Here is a 21006-nt window from a genome sequence, read left to right on the forward strand (position 1 = left end):
TCATGGGAACAGTCCAGCCCGAACTGCCAGGCCAGGTCCTCCCTGGACCGGAAACAAGCATCCTGGGACCGGTTTCTGGGTTTCACCCCTCATCAGCCAGGCTAGCTTGATTCCAGTGGCACAGTGAGCAAGGGACCCACATCTGGGCATACCCTTCCCACTTAGGGTAACTTTAGCAACACAAAAGGATGATGGACGGAGTGCTGACAATGCAAACACTCACCCCCAGTCACAGATCTGGGTTTAATCCATCGTTCTTTTGCTCACCATGCCACCCCAGTTTGGACCCAGCCATATGCAAATCAGTCTTGACCCTGTTCCTCATGGGAACAGTCCAGCCCGAACTGCCAGGCCAGGTCCTCCCTGGACCGGAAACAAGCATCCTGGGACCGGTTTCTGGGTTTCACCCCTCATCAGCCAGGCTAGCTTGATTCCAGTGGCACAGTGAGCAAGGGACCCACATCTGGGCATACCCTTCCCACTTAGGGTAACTTTAGCAACACAAAAGGATGATGGACGGAGTGCTGACAATGCAAACACTCACCCCCAGTCACAGATCTGGGTTTAATCCATCGTTCTTTTGCTCACCATGCCACCCCAGTTTGGACCCAGCCATATGCAAATCAGTCTTGATCCTGTTCCTCATGGGAACAGTCCAGCCCGAACTGCCAGGCCAGGTCCTCCCTGGACCGGAAACAAGCATCCTGGGACGGGTTTCGGGGGGCATACCCACTTTAGCAGCACAAAAGGATGATGGACGGAGTGCTGACAATGCAAACACTCAACCCCAGTCACAGATCTGGGTTTAATCCATCGTTCTTTTGCTCACCATGCCACCCCAGTTTGGACCCAGCCATATGCAAATCAGTCTTGACCCTGTTCCTCATGGGAACAGTCCAGCCCGAACTGCCAGGCCAGGTCCTCCCTGGACCGGAAACAAGCATTCTGGGACCGGGTTCGGGGTTTCACCCCTCATAGAGCCAGGCTAGTTTGATTCCAGTGGCACAGTGAGCAAGGGACCCACGTCTGGGCATACCCTTCCCACTTAGGGTAACTTTAGCAACACAAAAGGATGATGGACGGAGTGCTGACAATGCAAACACTCACCCCCAGTCACAGATCTGGGTTTAATCTATCGTTCTTTTGCTCACCATGCCACCCCAGTTTGGACCCAGCCATATGCAAATCAGTCTTGACCCTGTTCCTCATGGGAACAGTCCAGCCCGAACTGCCAGGGCTGGGCTGTTCCCATGGGGAACAGGGTCAAGACTGATTTGCATATGGCTGGGTCCAAACTGGAATGGCATGGGCAGCAAAAAAACGATGGATTAAACCCAGATCTGTAAGTGGGGGAGAGTGTTTGCATTGTCAGCACTCCGTCCATCATTCTTTTGTGTTGTTAATGTCGCCCTAAGTGGGAAGGGTATGCCCAGACGTGGGTCCCGTGCTTCCCATGCCACTGGATTCAAGCTAGCCTGGCTGATGAGGGGTGAAACCCCGAACCTGGTCCCAGGATGCTTGTTTCCAGTCTAGGGAAGACCTGGCCTGGCAGTTCGGGCTGGAATGTTCCCATGGGGAACAGGGTCAAGACTGGAATGGCATGGGCAGCAAAAAAACGATGGATTAAACCCAGATCTGTGACTGGGGGAGAGTGTTTGCATTGTCAGCACTCTGTCCATCATTCTTTTGTGTCGTTAATGTTGCTCTAAGTGGGAAGGGTATGCCCAGACGTGGGTCCCGTGCTTCCCATGCCACTGGATTCAAGCTAGCCTGGCTGATGAGGGGTGAAACCCCGAAACCGGTCCCAGGATGCTTGTGTCCAGTCCAGGGAAGACCTGGCCTGGCAGTTCGGGCTGGACTGTTCCCATGGGGAACAGGGTCAAGACTGATTTGCATATGGCTGGGTCCAAACTGGAATGGCATGGGCAGCAAAAAAACGATGGATTAAACCCAGATCTGTGACTGGGGGAGAGTGTTTGCATTGTCAGCACTCCGTCCATCATTCTTTTGTGTTGTTAATGTCGCCCTAAGTGGGAAGGGTATGCCCAGACGTGGGTCCCGTGCTTCCCATGCCACTGGATTCAAGCTAGCCTGGCTGATGAGGGGTGAAACCCCGAAACCGGTCCCAGGATGCTTGTTTCCAGTCCAGGGAAGACCTGGCCTGGCAGTTCGGGCTGGACTGTTCCCATGGGGAACAGGGTCAAGACTGATTTGCATATGGCTGGGTCCAAACTGGAATGGCATGGGCAGCAAAAAAACGATGGATTAAACCCAGATCTGTGACTGGGGGAGAGTGTTTGCATTGTCAGCACTCCGTCCATCATTCTTTTGTGTTGTTAATATAGCACCTTCCCCACATTGATTTAGATTGGAGTAGAAATAAACAAATGTCACCCTTTTAGTGTCCAACACCTTCCACAAGTTGGTTTAGATTGATGTGAGAATAGTAAATGTTGCTCCTTTAGTGTCCCACCCTTTCCCCGAGTTGGATTATATTGGAGTGCATACAGTAAATATCACCCCTTTAGTGTCCAGCACCTTTCCCAAACTGGTTCAGATTGGAGTGTGAATACTAAATGTCACTCCTTTAGTGTCCAACTTGTAGGAAAGTACCATCTTGCCTGGCATGTTACCCCCATTTTCACATGTATGTCAGTTTGTTTTTGCCTGTCTCACTGGGATCCTGCTAGTCAGGACCCCAGTGCTCATAGTTTGTGGCCTTAATGTGTATACATGTGTAGTGACTAACTGTGTCACTGAGGCTCTGCTAATCAGAACCTCAGTGCTTATGCTCTCTCTGCCTTTAAATTTGTCACTATAGGCTAGTGGCCACTTTTACCAATTCTAATTGGCACACTGGAACACCCTTATAATTCCCTAGTATATGGTACCTAGGTACCCAGGGTATTGGGGTTCCAGGAGATCCCTATGGGCTGCAGCATTTCTTTTGCCACCCATAGGGAGCTCAGACAAACCTTACACAGGACTGCCACTGCAGCCTGAGTGAAATAACGTTATTTCACAGCCACTTTCACTGCACTTAAGTAACTTATAAGTCACCTATATATCTAACCTTCACTTGCGGAAGGCTAGGTGTACAGTTACTAAGTGTGAGGGCACCGTTTCACTAGCAAAGGGGCCCCCACATAGTTCAGGGCAATTTCCCTGGACTTTGTGAGTGCAGGGACACCATTACACGCGTGCACTACATATAGGTCAATACCTATATGTAGCTTCACAATGGTAACTCCGAGTATGGCCATGTAACATGTCTAAGATCATGGAATTGTCCCCCCATGCCAAATCTGGTATTGGGGAGCCAATTCCATGCATCCCCGGGGCTCCACTATGGACCCCAAGTACTGCCAAACCAGCTGTCTGGGGTTTTCTCTACAGCTACCGCTGCTGCCACCCCACAGACAGGGTTCTGCCCTCCTGGGGTCTGGGCAGCCCAGTCCCAGGAAGGCAGAACAAAGAATTTCCTCTGAGAGAGGGTGTCACACCCTCTTCCTTTGGAAATAGGTGTTAAGGGCTGGGGAGGGGTAGCCTCTCCCAGCCTCTGGAAATGTTTGACGGGCACAGATTGTGCCTTCCTTGCATAAGCCAGTCTACGGTCGGTTTAGGGAACCCCCAGTCCCTGCTCTGGTGCGAAACTGGACAAAGGAAAGGGGAGTGACCACTCCCCTGTCCATCACCACCCCAGGGGTGTTGTCCAGAGCTCCTCCAGTGTGTCCCGGACCTCTGCCATCTTGGATCCAGAGGTGTGAGGGCACTCTGGAGGCCTCTGAGTAGCCAGTGCCAGCAGGAGACGTCAGAGACCCCTCCTGATAGGTGCTTACCTGACTTGGTGGCCAATCCTCCTCTGAGGGCTATTTAGGGTCTCTCCAGTGGGCTTTTCCACAGATAACCACTTGAAGAAGTCACCAGAGATCCTCTGCACCTCTCTCTTCGACTTCCACCAACGATCGACTGATGACTGCTCCAGGACGCCTGCAAAACTGCAACAAAGTAGAAAGAAGCCTATCAGCGACCTTGTAGGGCCTAATCCTGGCGGCTTTCTCAACTGTTTCCTGGTGGTGCATGCTTTGGGGGCTGCCTGCCTTTATCCTGCACTGGAAGCCACAAAGAAATCTCCTTTGGGTTGACGGAATCTTCCCCCTGCTTCGGCAGGCACCAATCTTCAGTGTCACCAGGACTCTGGGACCACTCTCACCCTGACGAGCGTGGCCCCTGGAACACAGGTGGTGGACCCAAGTGACCCAGACTGTCCAGTGGTCCAACTATCCAAATTTGGAGGAGATAAGTCCTTGCCTCCCCTCTCCAGACAGTAATCCTGTGCACTGCATGAACTGCAGCTACAAGGGCTTCTGTGCACATTTCCACAAAACCCTTCATGCACAGCCAAGCCTAGGTCCCCAGCACTCTGTCCTGCGATGCTCAGCTCCCTGAGTTGATCTCCGGTGGTGTGGGACCCTCTTTTGCAGTGTTGAGGCGACCGCCGTGTTCAGACTTCTTGAACCTGTGTTCAAGGACTTCTGCGGGTGCTACCTTATAGTGCGTGGGCTCTCTACGTTGCTGAGGGCCTCCTCTATCTCCTCTTCCAAGTGGCAACATCCTGGTCCTTCCTGGGCCCGGGCGGCATCCTTTTTCTTTAGCCGCAACTCTTGCAGGTAGCAAGGCTTGTTTGCAGTATTTTGCCAAGGAACCAACTCTGCGTCCTCCAGCACTCCGTGGGACATCTTCTGCATAAAGGAGAAGTTCCTAGCACTTTTCGTTGTTGCAGAATCTTCAGCTTCTTCCATCCGGAGGCAGACATTTTGCACCTTCATCCGGGGTTAAGTGGGCTCCTGCCCCCCCTGGACACTTTCATGACTCTTGGACTTGGTCCCCTTCCTTTGCAGGTCCTCAGGTCCAGGAATCCGTCTTCAGTGCTTTTCAGTCTGTTGTGGTCTTTGCAAAATTCTCTATCACAACTTTAGTGTGTTTCTGGAGAAATAGTAGTACTTTACTCCTACTTTCCAGGGTCTTGGGGTTGGGTATCTTAGACACCCTTAGTGTTCTCTTACACTCCCAGTAATTCTCTACACACTACACTAGTCTAGGAGTTCATTTGTGGTTCGCATTCCACTTTCTTAGTAAATGGTTTGTGTTGCCCCAAAGCCTATTGCATCCTATTGTATTCTACAGTGTTTGCACTACTTTCTGACTGTTTTACTTACCTGATTTTGGTTTGTGTGTATATTTTGTGTATTTTACTTACCTCTCAAGGGAGTATATCCTCTGAGATATTTTTGGCACATTGTCACTAAAATAAAGTACCTTTATTTTTAGTAACTCTGAGTATTGTCTTTCTTATGATATAGTGCCTATATGATATAAGTGGTATAGTAGGAGCTTTGCATGTCTCCTAGTTCAGCCTAAGCTGCTCTGCTATAGCTACCTCTATCAGCCTAAGCTGCTAGAACACTACTAATCTACTAATAAGGGATAACTGAACCTGGCACAAGGTGTAAGTACCATCAGGTACCCAGTATGAACCAGGCCAGCCTCCTACACAACTCCATCCCCAAATCTGTTTGGATTAGAGTGGGAATAGTAAATGTCACCCCTTTAGTGTCCAACACCTTCCCCAAGTTGATTTAAATTGGAGTTGGTTCGAATAGTAAATGTCATCTTTTAGTCCCCAACACCTTTCCCAAGTTGGTTTATGTTGGAGTAAGAATAGTAAAGGTTACTTCTTTGGTGTCTAGCACCTTCTCCAAATTGGTTTAGATTGGAGTGGGAATAGTAAATGTCACCCCTTTAGTGTTTAACACCTTCCACGAATTTGTTTAGATTGACGTGGGAATAGTCAATGTTACTCCTTTAGTGTCCAACACCTTCCCTGAGTTGGATTATATTGGAGTGGAAATATTAAATGTCACCCATATAGTGTCCAACCTCTTCCTTGAGTTGGTTTGTATTTGAGTGGTAACAGTAAATGTCATCGCTTTAGTGTCCAACACCTTTCCCAAACTGATTTAGTGTCCAATTCCATCCCCAAATTTGTTTAGATTAGAGTGAGAATAGTAAATGTCACATGTTCAGTGTCCAACACCTTGCACAAGTTGGTTTAGATTGGAGTGGGAATATTACATGTCACCTTTTAGTGCCCAACACCTTTCCCAAGTTGGTTTATGTTGGAGTAAGAATAGTAAGTGTCACCTCTTTAGTGGCTATCACAGTGGTTCCCAACCTTTTGACTTCTGTGGACCCCCGCTTTATAAATACTGGAGCCCGGGGACCCCCACTGATGATTACTAGAATCTGGGGACCCCCCACTGAGTCATTACTGAAAGCTGGGGACCTAATCTGTTAATATTATTTAATTTTCTTAGTAGTTACGGACCCCTTCAGGAGGCTTTGCGGACCTCCAGGGGTCCTCGGACCACAGGTTGGGAACCACTGGTCTAGCACCTTTCCCAAATTGGTTTAGATTGGAGTGTGAATAGTAAAAGCCACCCTTTTAGTGTCCAAAATCTTTCCCAAATCGAAATTGGTTTAGATTGGAGTAGGGCTAGTAAATGTCACCCATTTAGTGTCCAACACATTCCCCGAGTTGGTTTATTTTGGAGTGGGAATAGTAAATGTCACCCCTTTAATGCCCAACATCTTCCCTGAGTTGGTTTATATTAGAGTGGGAATAATAAATGTCACCCCTATAGTGTCCAACACCTTCCTCAAATCAGTTAATATTGTAGTTGGAATAGTAAATATCACCACTTCAGTGTCTACACCTTCACAAGTTGGTGTACATTGAAGTGGGAATAGTAAATATTTCCCCTTTAGTTTCCAACATCTTTCCAAAATTTGTTTAGATTGAAGTTGGAATATTAATTACACCCCTTCACGGTCCAGCACCTACTCCAAGTTTGTTTCATTTGGAGTGAGAATAGTAAATGTCATCCCTTTAGTGTCCAACACCTTCTCCGTGTCAATTAGGATTGGAGTGGGAAAGGGAAAAGTCACCTCTTTAGTGTCCAACACCTTCCCTAAGTTGGTTTCAGGTTGGAGTGGGAGTAGTAAATGTCATCCATTTAGTGACCAACACCTTCCACAAGTTGGTTTATGTTGGAGTGGGAATATTACATTTTACCCTTTGGTGTTCAATACACTTCCCCTAGTAGGTTTAGATTGGAGTGGGAATAGTAAATGTTACCCCTTTAGTGTCCAACACCTTACCAAGGTTGGTTTAGATTAGAGTTGGAATAGTAAAAGTTGTTTTTAGTGTCCAATACCTTCCCCAAATTGGATTATATTGGAACAGGAATAGTAAATGTCACCCCTTTTGTGTCCGATACCTTCCCTGAGTTGGTTTATATTGGAGTGTGAATAGTAAATGTCACCTTTTAGTGCCTAACACCTTTCCCAAGTTGGTTTATGTTGAGTAAGAATAGTAAATGTCACCTCTATGGTGTCTAGCACCTTCTCCAAATGGTTTAGATTGGAGTAGGAATGGTAAATGTCACCCCTTTAGTGCTTAACACCTTCCACAAGTCGGTTTAGATTGGCGTGGGAGTAGTCAATTTCACTCCTTTAGTGTCCAACCACTTCCCCGAGTTGGATTATAATGGAGTGGGAATATTAAATGTCACCCCTTAAGTGTCCAACCGCTTCCTTGAGTTGGTTTATATTGGAGTGGGAACAGTAAATGTCATCCCTTTAGTGTCCAACACCTTTCCCAAACTGGTTTAGATTGCAGTGCAAATACTAAATGTCACTTTTTTAGTGTCCAATTCCATCCCCAAATTTGTTTAGATTAGAGTGAGAATAGTAAATGTTACATCTTCAGTGTCCAACACCTTCCACAAGTTGGTTTAGATTGGAGTGGGAATATTACATGTCACCTTTTAGTGCCCATCACCTTTCCCAAGTTGGTTTATGTTGGAGTAAGAATAGTAAATGCCACCTCTTTAGTGTCTAGTACCTTCCCTAAATTGGTTTAGATTGGTGTGGGAATAGTAAATGCCACCCTTTTCGTGTCCAAAACCTTTCCGAAACTGAAATTGGTTTAGATTGGAGTGGGAATAGTAAATGTCATCCCTTTAGTGTCCAACACTTTCCCCGAGTTGCTTTATTTTGGAGTAGGAATAGTAAATGTCACCTCTTTAATGCCCAACATCTTCCCTGAGTTGGGTTGTATTGGAGTGGGAATAATAAATGTCACCCCTTTAGTGTCCAATATCTTCCTCAAATCAGTTAATATTGTAGCTGGAATAGTAAATATCACCCCTTTAGTGTGAACACCTTCCCAGGTTGGTGTATATGGAAGTGGGAACAGTAAATGTTTCCCCTTTAGTTTCCAACACCTTCCCCAAATTTGTTTAGATTGAAGTTGGAATATTAATTGCACCCCTTCAGTGTCGAGCACCGTCTCTAAGTTTGTTTAATTTGGAGTGAGAATAGTAAATGTGCTCCTTTTAGTGTTCAACACCTTCGCCATGTTGATTTGGATTGGAGTGGTAATGGGAAAAGCCACCTCTTTAGTGTCCAACACCTTCCCTAAGTTGGTTTCAGGTTGGAGTGGGAGCAGTAAATGTCATCCATTTAGTGACCAACACCTTCCCCAAGTTGGTATATGTTGGAGTGGGAATATTACATTTTACCCTTTGGTGTTCAATACTCTTCCCCTAGTTGGGTTAGATTGGAGTGGGAATAGTAAATGTCACCACTTTAATGGCTAACACCTTTCACAAGTTGATTTAGATGATCGCGGGAATATTAAATGGCACCTCTTTAGTGTCTAACACCTTTCCTGAGTTGATTTATATTGGAGAGGGAATGCCAAATGTGACCCATTTAGTGTCCAACGCCTTCCCCAAATATTTGTTTAGATTGCAGTTGGAATAGTAAATGTCAAACCTTAAGTGTCCAGCACCTTTCCCTAGTTTGTTTAGATGGGAGTGGGAATTGTAAATGTTACCCCTTTCATGTCCAACACCGTACCAAGGTTGGAATTGGAATAGTAGAAGTCATTTTTAGTGTCCTGCACCTTCCCCAAGTTGTATTATTTTGGAACAGGGATAGCACATGTCACTTTACTGTCTGACACATTCCCTGAGTTGGTTTATACTGGAGTGTGAATAATATATGTCACCCCTTCAGTGTCCAACACCTTCCACAAGTTAGTTTATATTTGGCACCTTTCCTCCAAGTAGACCCATTATATCTGGAATTGGGTCACCTACAGAACATATTTCGGAATACATTGATTGTTTTCTACAACTGCTAGTATGCAATCTACCATCCTACTTTCAAGATACTAGGGATATACTAGGTCAACTGGAAGACATTGATTGGACTAATGACTGTACGTTTGTCAGTTTGGACATCAACTCACCATACATATCCATTCCTTTGAGGAAAGGTCTGGAAGTGGTTTCTCCTATGCTTTTATTCAGAGATGCCTCTCTTTTTGAACATACGAATATGCTTCTAGACCTTACATGCTTGGTGTTGGAGAGCAATGTTTTCTTACATAATGGCAATTGGTTTAGACAATGCCAGGAAGTAGCCATGGGAGCTACATTTTCACCGTCTTATGCTTACCTCTATATGGGACACTTTGAAAAACAACATTTATGGACAAACTGCCCACCCAATATTTCACAGCACATCTTGTTTCGGGGGAGATACATAGATGATATACTTATTATCTGGACAGGTACCATCTCAGATCTGAACATTCTTATGTCATCTCAATGACAACGATTACAATCTGTTTTTTTACACATAATGTGGAGTTGGTATATATTTAATTCCTAGATGTTATTTTATATATTAAGGACAGCAAAATATTATGTAGAATTTACAGAAAACTAACAGCATGTAATTCGATTCTGCATGCACATAGTGCACATCCTAGTGCACAGATAATGCCATCCCGTATTAGGGAATAATTAGAACCAGACGCAATTCCAGTGATGATACAATATTCTTACAAGAAATAAAGCTGTTGGAACATTGTTTTCAAAACAGAGGGTACTTTAGCCATGTTATCTCACGAGCTAAAAACCGCATAATTTCCAAAAACCGTAGTATCTTACTCATTCACAACAAAAACAAACAGATCAAAAAACAAAGTTTTTCTTTATTTATCAAATATAGGGGGTCATTACAACATTGGCGGGAAGCTGTAACCGCCATGCGGCCGCACTTCCGCGGTGCCCATTACAACATCCCCGCTGGGCCGGCTGGCGCAAACCTAGTTTACATCCGCCGGCCCAGCGGGGATGCGGCCGCAACATAGGAGCCGGCGGTGTTGCGGCCGTGCGACGGTGAAAAGATGCACGGGCCCTGTTAGGGGGCCCCTGCACTGCCCATGCCAGTTGCATGGGCCCCCAGGCTGGCGGTGCAAACAGGCTGGCGGTAGGTAAGTCATAATCCCCAGGGCAGCGCTGCCCTGGCGGATTATCACTGCGGGGCTAAAACGGGGGGAAACCGCGGGGCTAAAACGGCGGGAAACCGCCGGCCCCGGCGGTGCGACCACGGCGCTACCGCCGCGGTCGAAATACGGGTCTCTGTACCGCCAGCCTGTTGGCGGTACGGACGCCACTTTAGCCCTGGCGGTCTCAGACCGCCAGGGTCGTAATGACCCCCATAGTCTGGTTAGTTCCACAGTATATCGTATACTATAACGCCATTGGCATTTGTTGTTATTGGACTCCTGCCTAGACAAGGTATTAAATAGGAGTACATACATGGTACATAGTAGGGGACGAACATTGAGAAATTAATTGTGTCCTAGCTACATTGCCCCATTGGAACAGCAGAAAACCAAGACATCGTTGCCCTGCAAAAAGTCAGGTTTTTATAAATGTGGTGGTTGCATTACGTCAGTTTGCTCTTAACAGAATTACTAACTTCTCTTACAACACACATGAGGTCCGCCAAATTAAACAGTTTATTAATTAATTAAAAGTACCAAATACACAGTATACTGCATTGTATGTGTTTGTGGACTTCTCTATGTGGGCAGTACCATTTGTCCACTAAAGGAACGGATTCAAGAACACATTAGAGCCATTAGAAACAATAACTTGAGCTATCCGCTAGCTACACATTACAACTTCTCACACAAGGAATCTGAAGTCCTAAAGATCAGATTCCACGGTATTACTCAAATCCCCAATCAGCCCAAGGGGGGAGGGGGGACAGAAACAGGGAACTTAGAAAATGTGAAGCCAGGTGGATCATTAAGTTACGAGCTTTTGAACATGGTCTGAATATTGATAGGGAACTACACGTATTCCTAGAATAAACGTATATGGTTATACTAGTTTCTTTTAAACATGACATATATAATCTGTGTTTGATACTGTGACTAGATATTATTTACAGACTTCACAATCAATGATGATTTTATTACATCTGAATGTATGTGAATGTTTATGACATGAGCTACAACATGAAGTGATATCTATGTTTCTGTGCGAACTCTGTACATTTTTTCTGTTATGAAATTGGACGTAATTTAAGTACATTTACTCAGTTTTTTTCATCAGTACACATTATAGGCTTTGTTATTCTAAATGTTGTAACTTTTATGATGTTTCATTTGGCTAATCACCTAATGATTACTAACTCACATATAACTCTTAGTGCTACTTCACTTTTATTCTTTATTTCTTTCTCTCATTGTTTTACACTAATTTACTCATGTAGATCATTACAGCAAGGGGGCCTTTGTCCTTAACATATTTCCTTTTTTCTTTTATTGGTGAGACCGTTTTCAGCTACCATGAATCTGTGTTGGGTTATCTCCATATTATTTCCATTAAATTATTTTCTTGTTCCGTTACTTTGAATTTGCTATAGTCCCTTTTCTATTTGCATTATGGGTCCATCTATCTTTGCTTTATCAATAAGTTGTTAGTTCATTGTTCAACAACTTGTGTCAGAGAGGCCGTATATTCAGGCTCTTTGACAGGTACATCCGCTATACGATGCAGTGTTCAATTTATAATATGGCCGCCACTATTTTTGCCATCTGAATATTCGTAATCTAACTCTAGCTCTTTTTTTGTTCCCATTGGCCCTCATTACGTTTGTCGCACAAAGCCTTTTCGGGTCCCTATCGTTTAACTTCTCAGGGCGGACGCCACATCAAATATACTGGTTATGCTATGGCAACTATGTTTACATTATTTCGTTGTGGGAGTTGGCCCTGGACATATAGTTTTGTACGTATGGTAACTGGTCCGTACATCTCAGACTAGATCAGTGTTTCATCTACAAGATGGCAGATACTATTCCTGTTATTTGAATGCTTCTAAATTAAAATCAGCCCTTTCTTTGTTTCTACTGAGCCCTCTTTACATTCGTTGTACACAGCTCCTCGGCTCCTTGCCGTTTAACTTCTTCCGGACGGTGGACGCCCCGTCAATCTTACTAGGTATGTCATTGCAACCTTTTATCTTTTTTGTGGTGATGGCTGGATCCGGAGGTAAAGACTGTATGCACGGCAACTGGTCCGTACACTTTGGATCAGATACTCACACTATAGTGTATACGCCCTTTTGTTTACAATTTCTTAAGTTCAGATACTGGTTAAATTTCTATCTGTTGTTCCGCAAATAGCCTGTGCTGTTATCTCTCTAACTCATAATATAATCTTACTTTCGTGCCTGTATTTTTACGCAATTGGTGATCACGTCCTTTTTGTTTGCAATCCTTAAGCTTAAATATTGTTTACATATCTACCTGTTGTTCCTTCAACAGTTCCTGTTTAATTGTGTATGTCATTTATGACATGGTAGCCTAGCGAGAGACTAAAATATATGTCTTAACCTCTTCCTCTTCCCACTTTGTTTACCTGTTACATTTTACTTGTTTCTGTACAGATACAGGATTTATGGCCCTCTAAATTGCTAACTACTGTATATTATTTTGGAAAACTTGGAACTTGTCCAGTTTGGGGACATTACATGTAATTTGGTTATTGGACTTACGTTGCAACAATTGACTTTCTACATTTTTTAATTCCAGGTAATTTTTCCACATCTCTTTATATATCTTGGCTCACGCAATTTATATTACTGTTAGCAATATACATATTTTTTACCTTCCGTCTCTCCCTACATGTTAATCTCTAGGTATACAATTATTTTTTCAGCTGTTATGCTTGACTGATTGATAATAAGTACAGCATCCAACTTGCCAATAATTATACGTAGATGACTTGATTCTCATTTCTCTGGTAGGTTTACTTATTTGATGAGTGTCTTTTGACCATCCTTTTATCTTCTCTTCTGTTTTGGATAGGGTACTCTTTACCCACATTTTTTGGGTGTGATTTTTAACACATACACAGAGACTGACTGCATGCTCACTCTAGAAGTATTTTACAGTACTAACATGACTCCTTTTGGAAACACAAGTGGTTTATTTTTGGAGTAATCACAGTATGGTATCGTTTCGTACCTATTCACTATTGTAGGTAGATACTTTTGGCATTTTCCTTCAACTTTGTCATGTCTTAATACATTCGCAAACTGTGCTCTTCAATAAATATATATACTTATTTCTTTGCAGCCTTGAAAAAGTCACTGTGTGACGAAACACGTGTTAGCTGCCATTGTAATGAGCGACTACATGTGGCTGTTATTACAAAGATTGACTACATACCATTGCTTCATGGACTTTACTGAATGGGAATAAAACTACATCAAGGAGGACTCTCTGTTCACACAAACAAATTACGCAGATGTTAATTAAATGCTTCTTCGCTGAGAAAAATAAAAATGTATTCAGTGATAAAATACATTGAACATTAGACTCCCATACCACAAACTGTTACTGTTTATATACATTTTGGAGAGTGCTGTGGTCTTCAAGTAGAGATTTATTAGTTTAGATTGGGTGGGGAAAAGTAAATGTCACCCATTAGTTTCCAACACCTTCCCCAAATATGTTTAGATTGGAGTTGGAATAGTAAATGACACCCATTTAGTGTCCAGGACCTTCCCTAAGTTTGTTTAAATTGGAGTGGGAATAGTAAATGTTACCTCTTTAGTGGCCAAGAATTTACCAAGGTTGGTTTAGATTGGAGTTGGAATAGTAAATGTCAACTTTTAGTGTCCAGCACCGTCAATGAGTTGGATTATCTTGGAACGAAAATAGTAAATGTCAACCATTTAGTGTATGACATCTTCCCTGTGTTGGTTAATATTTGAGTGTGAATAGTAAATGTCACCCCTTCAGTGCCCAACACCTCCCACAAGTTAGTTTATATTGCAGTGAGAATAGTAAATGTCACCCCTTTAGTTTCCAACACCTTCCTCATATTGGTTTAGATTGGAGTTGGAATAGTAAAAGTCACCCCTTTAGTGTCTACACTTTCCCTTAGTTGGGTTATATTGAAGTGGGAATAGTAAATGACACCCTTTATTGTCCAACACATTCCCAAAATTTGTTTAGATTAGAGTTGAATAGTAATTGTAACCCTTCAATGTCCAGCACCTTCTCCAAGTTTGATTTGATTGGAGAGAGGTTAGTAAATGTTATCCCTTTAGTGTCCAACATCTTCCCCAAGTTGTTTTAGATTGGAATGGGAAAAGAAAGGTCACCCCTTTCGTGTTGAACACCTTCCCTAACTTAGGTTTAGATTGGAGTTGGCATTGTAAGTGTCACCCTGTTAGTGTCAAACATCTTTCCCAAGTTGGTTTATGTTGGAGTGGGAATAGCAATTTTTACACTTTAGTGTCCAATACGTTCCCCTAGTTAGTTTAGATTGGAGTGGGAATAGTAAATTTCTTCCTTTTAGTGTTTACAATTTTCCCCAAATGTAGTATAATAAAATCATGTCACACATACTTTTTTAGTTTATTGTTTTACAATTTTAGCTTATTGTACAGTTTTATATTTTGCCAAACGTAGTTTTTAAATGAAAATAAGAACAATTTGAAAGTGAAGTACATAAAGCAATGTATTTTCTTTAATTGTTCAAAAAAAAGAAAAACATCAGATTTTATAAATATGTGTATAATGTAAATTTTCACATTTTATATTGCCTTGTATATAGTATTTAAACATTTTGTAACTTTTTAAAATTATTTTTTTAAACATAATTTAACATATTTATAATTAGTATATATTAAAACAATTGTATGTGATTCCCATGTCTATCTAAGTAAGATAGTATTTGCCTGCACTTGTGAGGGTCGCTTACGCCATGAACGTTCCAGTAATAAAGTTATACAGTGTGTGTCGAGTGCCAGGAGTATCATTTGATTTACCGGTCAGGTTGGTGTAGGGAAGAAGTGACATATAGGGTGTGCAAAAGTAGACAGGCTGTATTACTTTGAGCTTGAAGATTGGGAGAGTATATAAGGAACAAATGTAGTGTCACCACAATACAACAAAGAACAGATGATGGACGGAATGTTGAACAATGCAAACATTCACCCCAGTCACAAAGATCTGGGTATAATCCATTGCTTTTTTGCTGACTACGCCACTCTAGTTTAGACCCAGCCTTGGCTCTGTTCCCCATGGACAATAAACATTGAAAATGAATATTACCCCATGCTGATGGCCCAATCCTGCCAAAGATACAAACCCACCCAACACAACCAGAGATAGTTGAACCTAGAGTAATGAGTAACGCATCTAGAATCTCAGACAGAAATAAAGTAAGCCAAAACCTAGAAGTAACCTGTGGGGTACAAGCTGTGAGGTGGTGGGGGACCTCTTTGATGTGCCGAGGGTGTCAGGGGGGAAATATGCAAAGCCTCACCTAATAGGGATGATGCACTAAGAAGCATCTATAAAAACAGGCTAATAGTGCATAAATGAACCACAAAGATGCTGGACTGGTCTATATACGGGCCACAAGATTGTCAAAGTGTGTCCTAGTCCATGCAGACATAATTTGCCTTGGGCCCAATGTTGCATTGAAGAAGTAGCACACAGATAACAGCAAACCGGGGGCCCCAGTCACAGTGAGGTGCCTGTATGGTGAGGGCATGTCCTGGTCCCACCTCGCCCCCAGGCTCGATCAGGTTGTGGGGGGGCATAAGCAGAACACAATCCCACAAATAATGCAGTTCACTGGGCTGGTATCATCTGTCCTCGAGCGAGTAGAATGGTCTTCAGTACCCCGCACCGGGCTGCACCATCCAAGGAGCAGGCTCACCCCCATGTAGCCCACAGTTGGGTACACTCCACAAATGGCCGCGCCTGTTATTCCCCTGCGGCACGCTTCAGGTAATGCTATTAGGCAGTGGGGACCTGCACAGGGTCCTCCATTCCCATTTATCTCTGTGTGGGCTCTCAGCCGCTCCCGGCGGTCTCAATCAACGCATGGTGCCTGCCAGAAAAATAGGCCAGCTTGCGATCTCCGTGTCTGCAGCTTCCTCCTGATCCTGTGTGCTTTGGTGGACGGCCTCACTCACTGCTCCTCTAGCGCAGCACACCCACAGCCTCTGTACAGACTCCAGGCAGAGCCACAGTTGCCACACTGTCAGGCCAATGCCCCTAGTGAAGAGGCTGCACTCAGCACCGCACTTCCAGCCTCAAGATCATCTGCCAGTTGTGCTCCCTCACCCCTGCAGGACCGCTGGCATGGCTAATCCACTCTCCCTACACAGTAGATCGCCCCAGAAGGTACAAGGTGCCAACAGGAGTAGCTAAAGCAGCTGATGGGGAAGGATAGTAAAGGTTACCTTCCCCTGATTGCAAAAGCCTCACATACGTGTGGCCATCTTGTGCACTGGCACTCTGGTGCCTCCTTGCCAGATAAAATATTTGAGAAATACTCAGCAGTCAACTGTGTCCTTACTTGACGTCAGTTCCACTGAAACTGGCAGCTGTGCGGCCAGACTTTGAGTAGGTTTGCATTGCATTGCACTCAGTGGAGACCACAGCTAGGCTGGCAGGGCACCTTCAGGCTCACTTCCAAGGGTCCAGGGCTGGAGGGGCACCAATTGGGGTGGTTAGGACTCACAGCAGGCAGAGTCTAGGTGTAGGGTGTAAGGGGGCTGGAGCCTTTTTTTTCCTGAGGTTCTGATCAGAAAGTGAGCCAACTACCCCCTGGAGTCATTCAAGTGGTACTAGGTTCAAGGTACAAGTCCAGTCCTTCTCACTCAGGCAGTAGGGCAGCAGAGTAATAGGGCAGTCCTCAGTGCAGCAAAACAAAGTCCACAAATGTACTGAAGAGTTCGGTCTGAAGGTCTACTACTTATACTGGGTGCCCGCTTTGAAGTGGGAGAAGTTTATAGAGCTGTCCCCATAAAGAGGTGGCTGTAATTTGTGCCTCCCGGCCCTGGCCCCAGCTTATCTAGGACCACAAAGAGTAGTGTGAAACCCTTTGTGAGTGTGCTGAGGCAAAGCCTTTAAGATGTGAAAGTGATGTAGGTAACAGCTTCTCCCCATTCTGACAGAGATGGCACATCCAGCCAACACATATTCCCTATTTCTCTCACTGTCAATACAATACACTAAGTTCAACTAGCAGCTACACCTTTTCATGTAACCCGGGATACAGGCTGCGACCACCAAATGGGTGAGGCAAGAAAATAGCAGCTTTCTAAAAGTGTAATTTTCTGAATTATGACTTAAAATCTGAATTTACCATTAAAGAGAGTTTTAAATTACAGTTCTTTAGACACTAAACTCGACTTACCTACCTGCCCCTATTGAAAGTTATCAGTGATTAATGTAATAAAATAACTCAATGTAATCCTATGAGATAGGCAGACTTTGCAGTGGTGAGAAACACATTTAAATGTTTTTCACTACCAGGAAAAGTACAACTTTTTAAAGACACTGTACCCTGTCCAATGGGCTATTTAGGATCTACCCTTGGGGTGGCTTATATGTATTAACAATGTAGCTTTAGGTTTGGCAAATGGTAGATTTTGCCAGGGCCAAATGGCAGTTTAAACTGCACACACAGATGTCAATGGCAGGCTGGAGACCTGTTTAAAAAGGCTACTTAAGTGGGTAGCACAAAATGTGATGCAGGCCCACTAGTAGCATTTAATTTATAAGCCTTGGGTACATAGAGTAGACATTTACTAATGACTTACAAGTAAATAAAATGTGCGAACTAGGTGTAATCAAATGTCACCATGTTTGGAGGAGACAGCACGAGCACCTTAGCACTGGTTAGCAATGGTAAAGTGTGCAGAGTCATAGGCCAGCATAAATGAAGTCAGCAAAAGCAGGAGGATTGAAGGCAAAAGGTTGGAGGAAAACCTTAGCAAGGATGTCAGGGCAACAATATTTATTTGATGTGCCCTTCTTATGGTGCATGTTTTTTGTTAAAGGATGTTCTGGACAAGAAGTGTTTAACTTCCTGCAGCAAGATTGTCCGGATCTTTCTTAGGTTGTAAAAACTTTGAGCTAACATAGGAACATCAAACAGGGAAACAATGTTGAAAGCACATTAATCACTTCCATACTAAGCATCACAATAATTGGTGTCAGTGCAGCAAACCTAATGCTTTATAATGATAAAACAGGTTAGCAAAAAAAGCAGGGACTGATAAAGCTGTGCATGTCAAAGTACTTGTTAAAAAGATAGAAAAATGCATTGTTGGTTGTAGTTTACATACATTTTATGATTTCACAAATAGTAATAAGAAAAATTAAAGCTTCATATATTATGACAAAGAACGCTGCAGGCTTACATTAGTCCATGTGTTTACAGAGAAAACTTTATGTATGTCAAAAACATTCATTTTTGTGTTTTACTCGAAACTATTCACAGTTTAGGAGTTTGAGTAAGCAAAAAAATAATGCAGAGTAAGTTAAAACAGCATAGCGGCCACTCACGATTCTGCTCTGCCTTCAGTGCAATTGCTGCCACAGTGGATGCCACAGTGGATATACATTTGCACTAGGCAGAGGACTGGAGATCAAAGCCTCTGTTGAATGGCGGCTGGCAGCCTTCTTACTGTTGCATAACTGAGACTCTGGCGTAGCTCTACAAGCTTTGCTTTCCCACCCACAGGTGACACCGGATAACACAGTTCAATGCATCATCAGAATGGGAAAGACAGGTTATTGTAGCCCTGCAGAACCCTACCCAATGCATTGTTAGAGCAGAGTTATTGCTTGTGAGTTAGTAACAATCCCTACAACGGGATCAGGGGTGCTGTGGTAACAGAAAACACACACACTCTGTGCTAAGAAGAAAAGGTGGTTTTGACTAAAAGTATTTATTACAACAGGGTGGACCTGTTTCTCAGAACATCTAAAACAACTACACATGATATCATAAAAATAGATAGAAAGCACGTTGAAAGCAAGAAGAATATGATTAACATTTCTAACATGTTTAAAATGTCATTTAAAACCTTACACCATACGAAACATATTTCTAGGCACTACATTAAGAAAGCATGAAAAGTAGAGGAACTTGTAAACTAAAGTTTCTTATGGAGAAGAGACGCACCACCTACCTTGTTGACAGCAAAAGCTGTTGCCATTGGAGGCGTGAAGGCAGTGTTCCCTGCGAAGGACAAACACACGCTGCAGCAGCAGCCTTCCTCCAGGACTCTGCTTTATCAGTAGCAGGCGAGATGTAGCATCTTCGAAGTGCTCTGGCAATACATAAGATTGTCTCTAGCAGAATCTGTGTGATAATCAGGGGAAAGAACCTCTCCTCACAAGTGGTTAAGTGGCAGCCCTTAAATACTAAATCTTATCAGAGATTGGAATTACTGACATAAGTTAAAGAATTTCTGACATGGGCTATGTTCATCAAGGAGTTCCTCCCAGATATTAACTTATGAATTTATAAGGGGAATGACGTCAGTTCAGACTACACTATTTTGGTTATATGTCTGTATTTGTTCCTATTTGACCTTGACATGTTGATAAGTGCATCAATGGAAAAATGACAGTGATTTGTCATAAACTGAGGAAAATCGGGTCTCCCATTACCTAAGATTGAGAAGATGGTGACTTTCATTACCTGAAATGGGCTTGGGGCCTACCTAAAAAATGGAGTCGGACCAGAGATCTTTACATCACTACCAACATTTAAAGGCATCACAGGCAGAGAAGAGTCACGTTTTGAGAGCTTTTTAAATGTAAAAAATATTACAGAAAGCTCTAATGGTATAAGGAAGACTATTTTACAACTCAGATGTATGTTAAGCAGTGAAGCACAAGTGTGTCTCCATGATGCACTCTCTGACTGGATAGACTCAGCATGAGATTTGCATCAGCAGATTGAAAGAAGCAAGAGGTTTCATATATCTGCAGTCAGTCTTGAAAACAGAATATGCCTGTAAAGTGTACTGCCGTATTGCAGAAGATAAGACATTTACATAGAATCCTTTTCAACACAGGCAGCCAGTGAAGTTGAGTGAGGCGGCTGATATGTGGTCTCTGTGCATCAAATATGAGGCAAAGTGCCATGTTTTATATTAGTTGTTTAGCCAGCATATACTTGAGGCTGTGTAGTTTAATATTGTAAATAAAAAGGGTTGCAATTTATTTTGTTTAGCCCACAAATACTGCAAGAGTATCCCAATGTTAAAGCCCTCTGACCAGTTAATAGTACGTTACGAGATCAAATATGGAAACTTGAAAAATAATTATTTGGATAATATGATTATGAGACCCAACTTAAAAAATATGACAAAGTGTATCTGGATAATGACAGATGTAGTTGGGCATCTGGGCATTGCACATGCAATCGATCTTACTTCCATCATTGACAAGTAACCAAGGGCCATATGTACAAACACATTTTCCCATAGACACAGAATGGGTAAAACCCTTTGATACATCTGGCCCCAAATGTGTTATATTTTATGATCTTCAGTATTGTAAGATAGAATTTGCACAAACCAGTTCTCAGACTACTGTTTATCCATTTCTAAATGTGTGAGGTAAATTGTATGAGGAGAACATAGCAGAGATCTAAGAAAAATATGCTTTGCTTTCCAAACAAAGTTTACAGTAGTTTCATCGTTGGATATCAATCATAGGTATCCAACTATGGCCACTGCT

Source organism: Pleurodeles waltl, chromosome 4_1 (assembly GCF_031143425.1).
Source record: "Pleurodeles waltl isolate 20211129_DDA chromosome 4_1, aPleWal1.hap1.20221129, whole genome shotgun sequence".
In the NCBI taxonomy this organism is placed as follows: Eukaryota; Metazoa; Chordata; class Amphibia; order Caudata; family Salamandridae; genus Pleurodeles; species Pleurodeles waltl.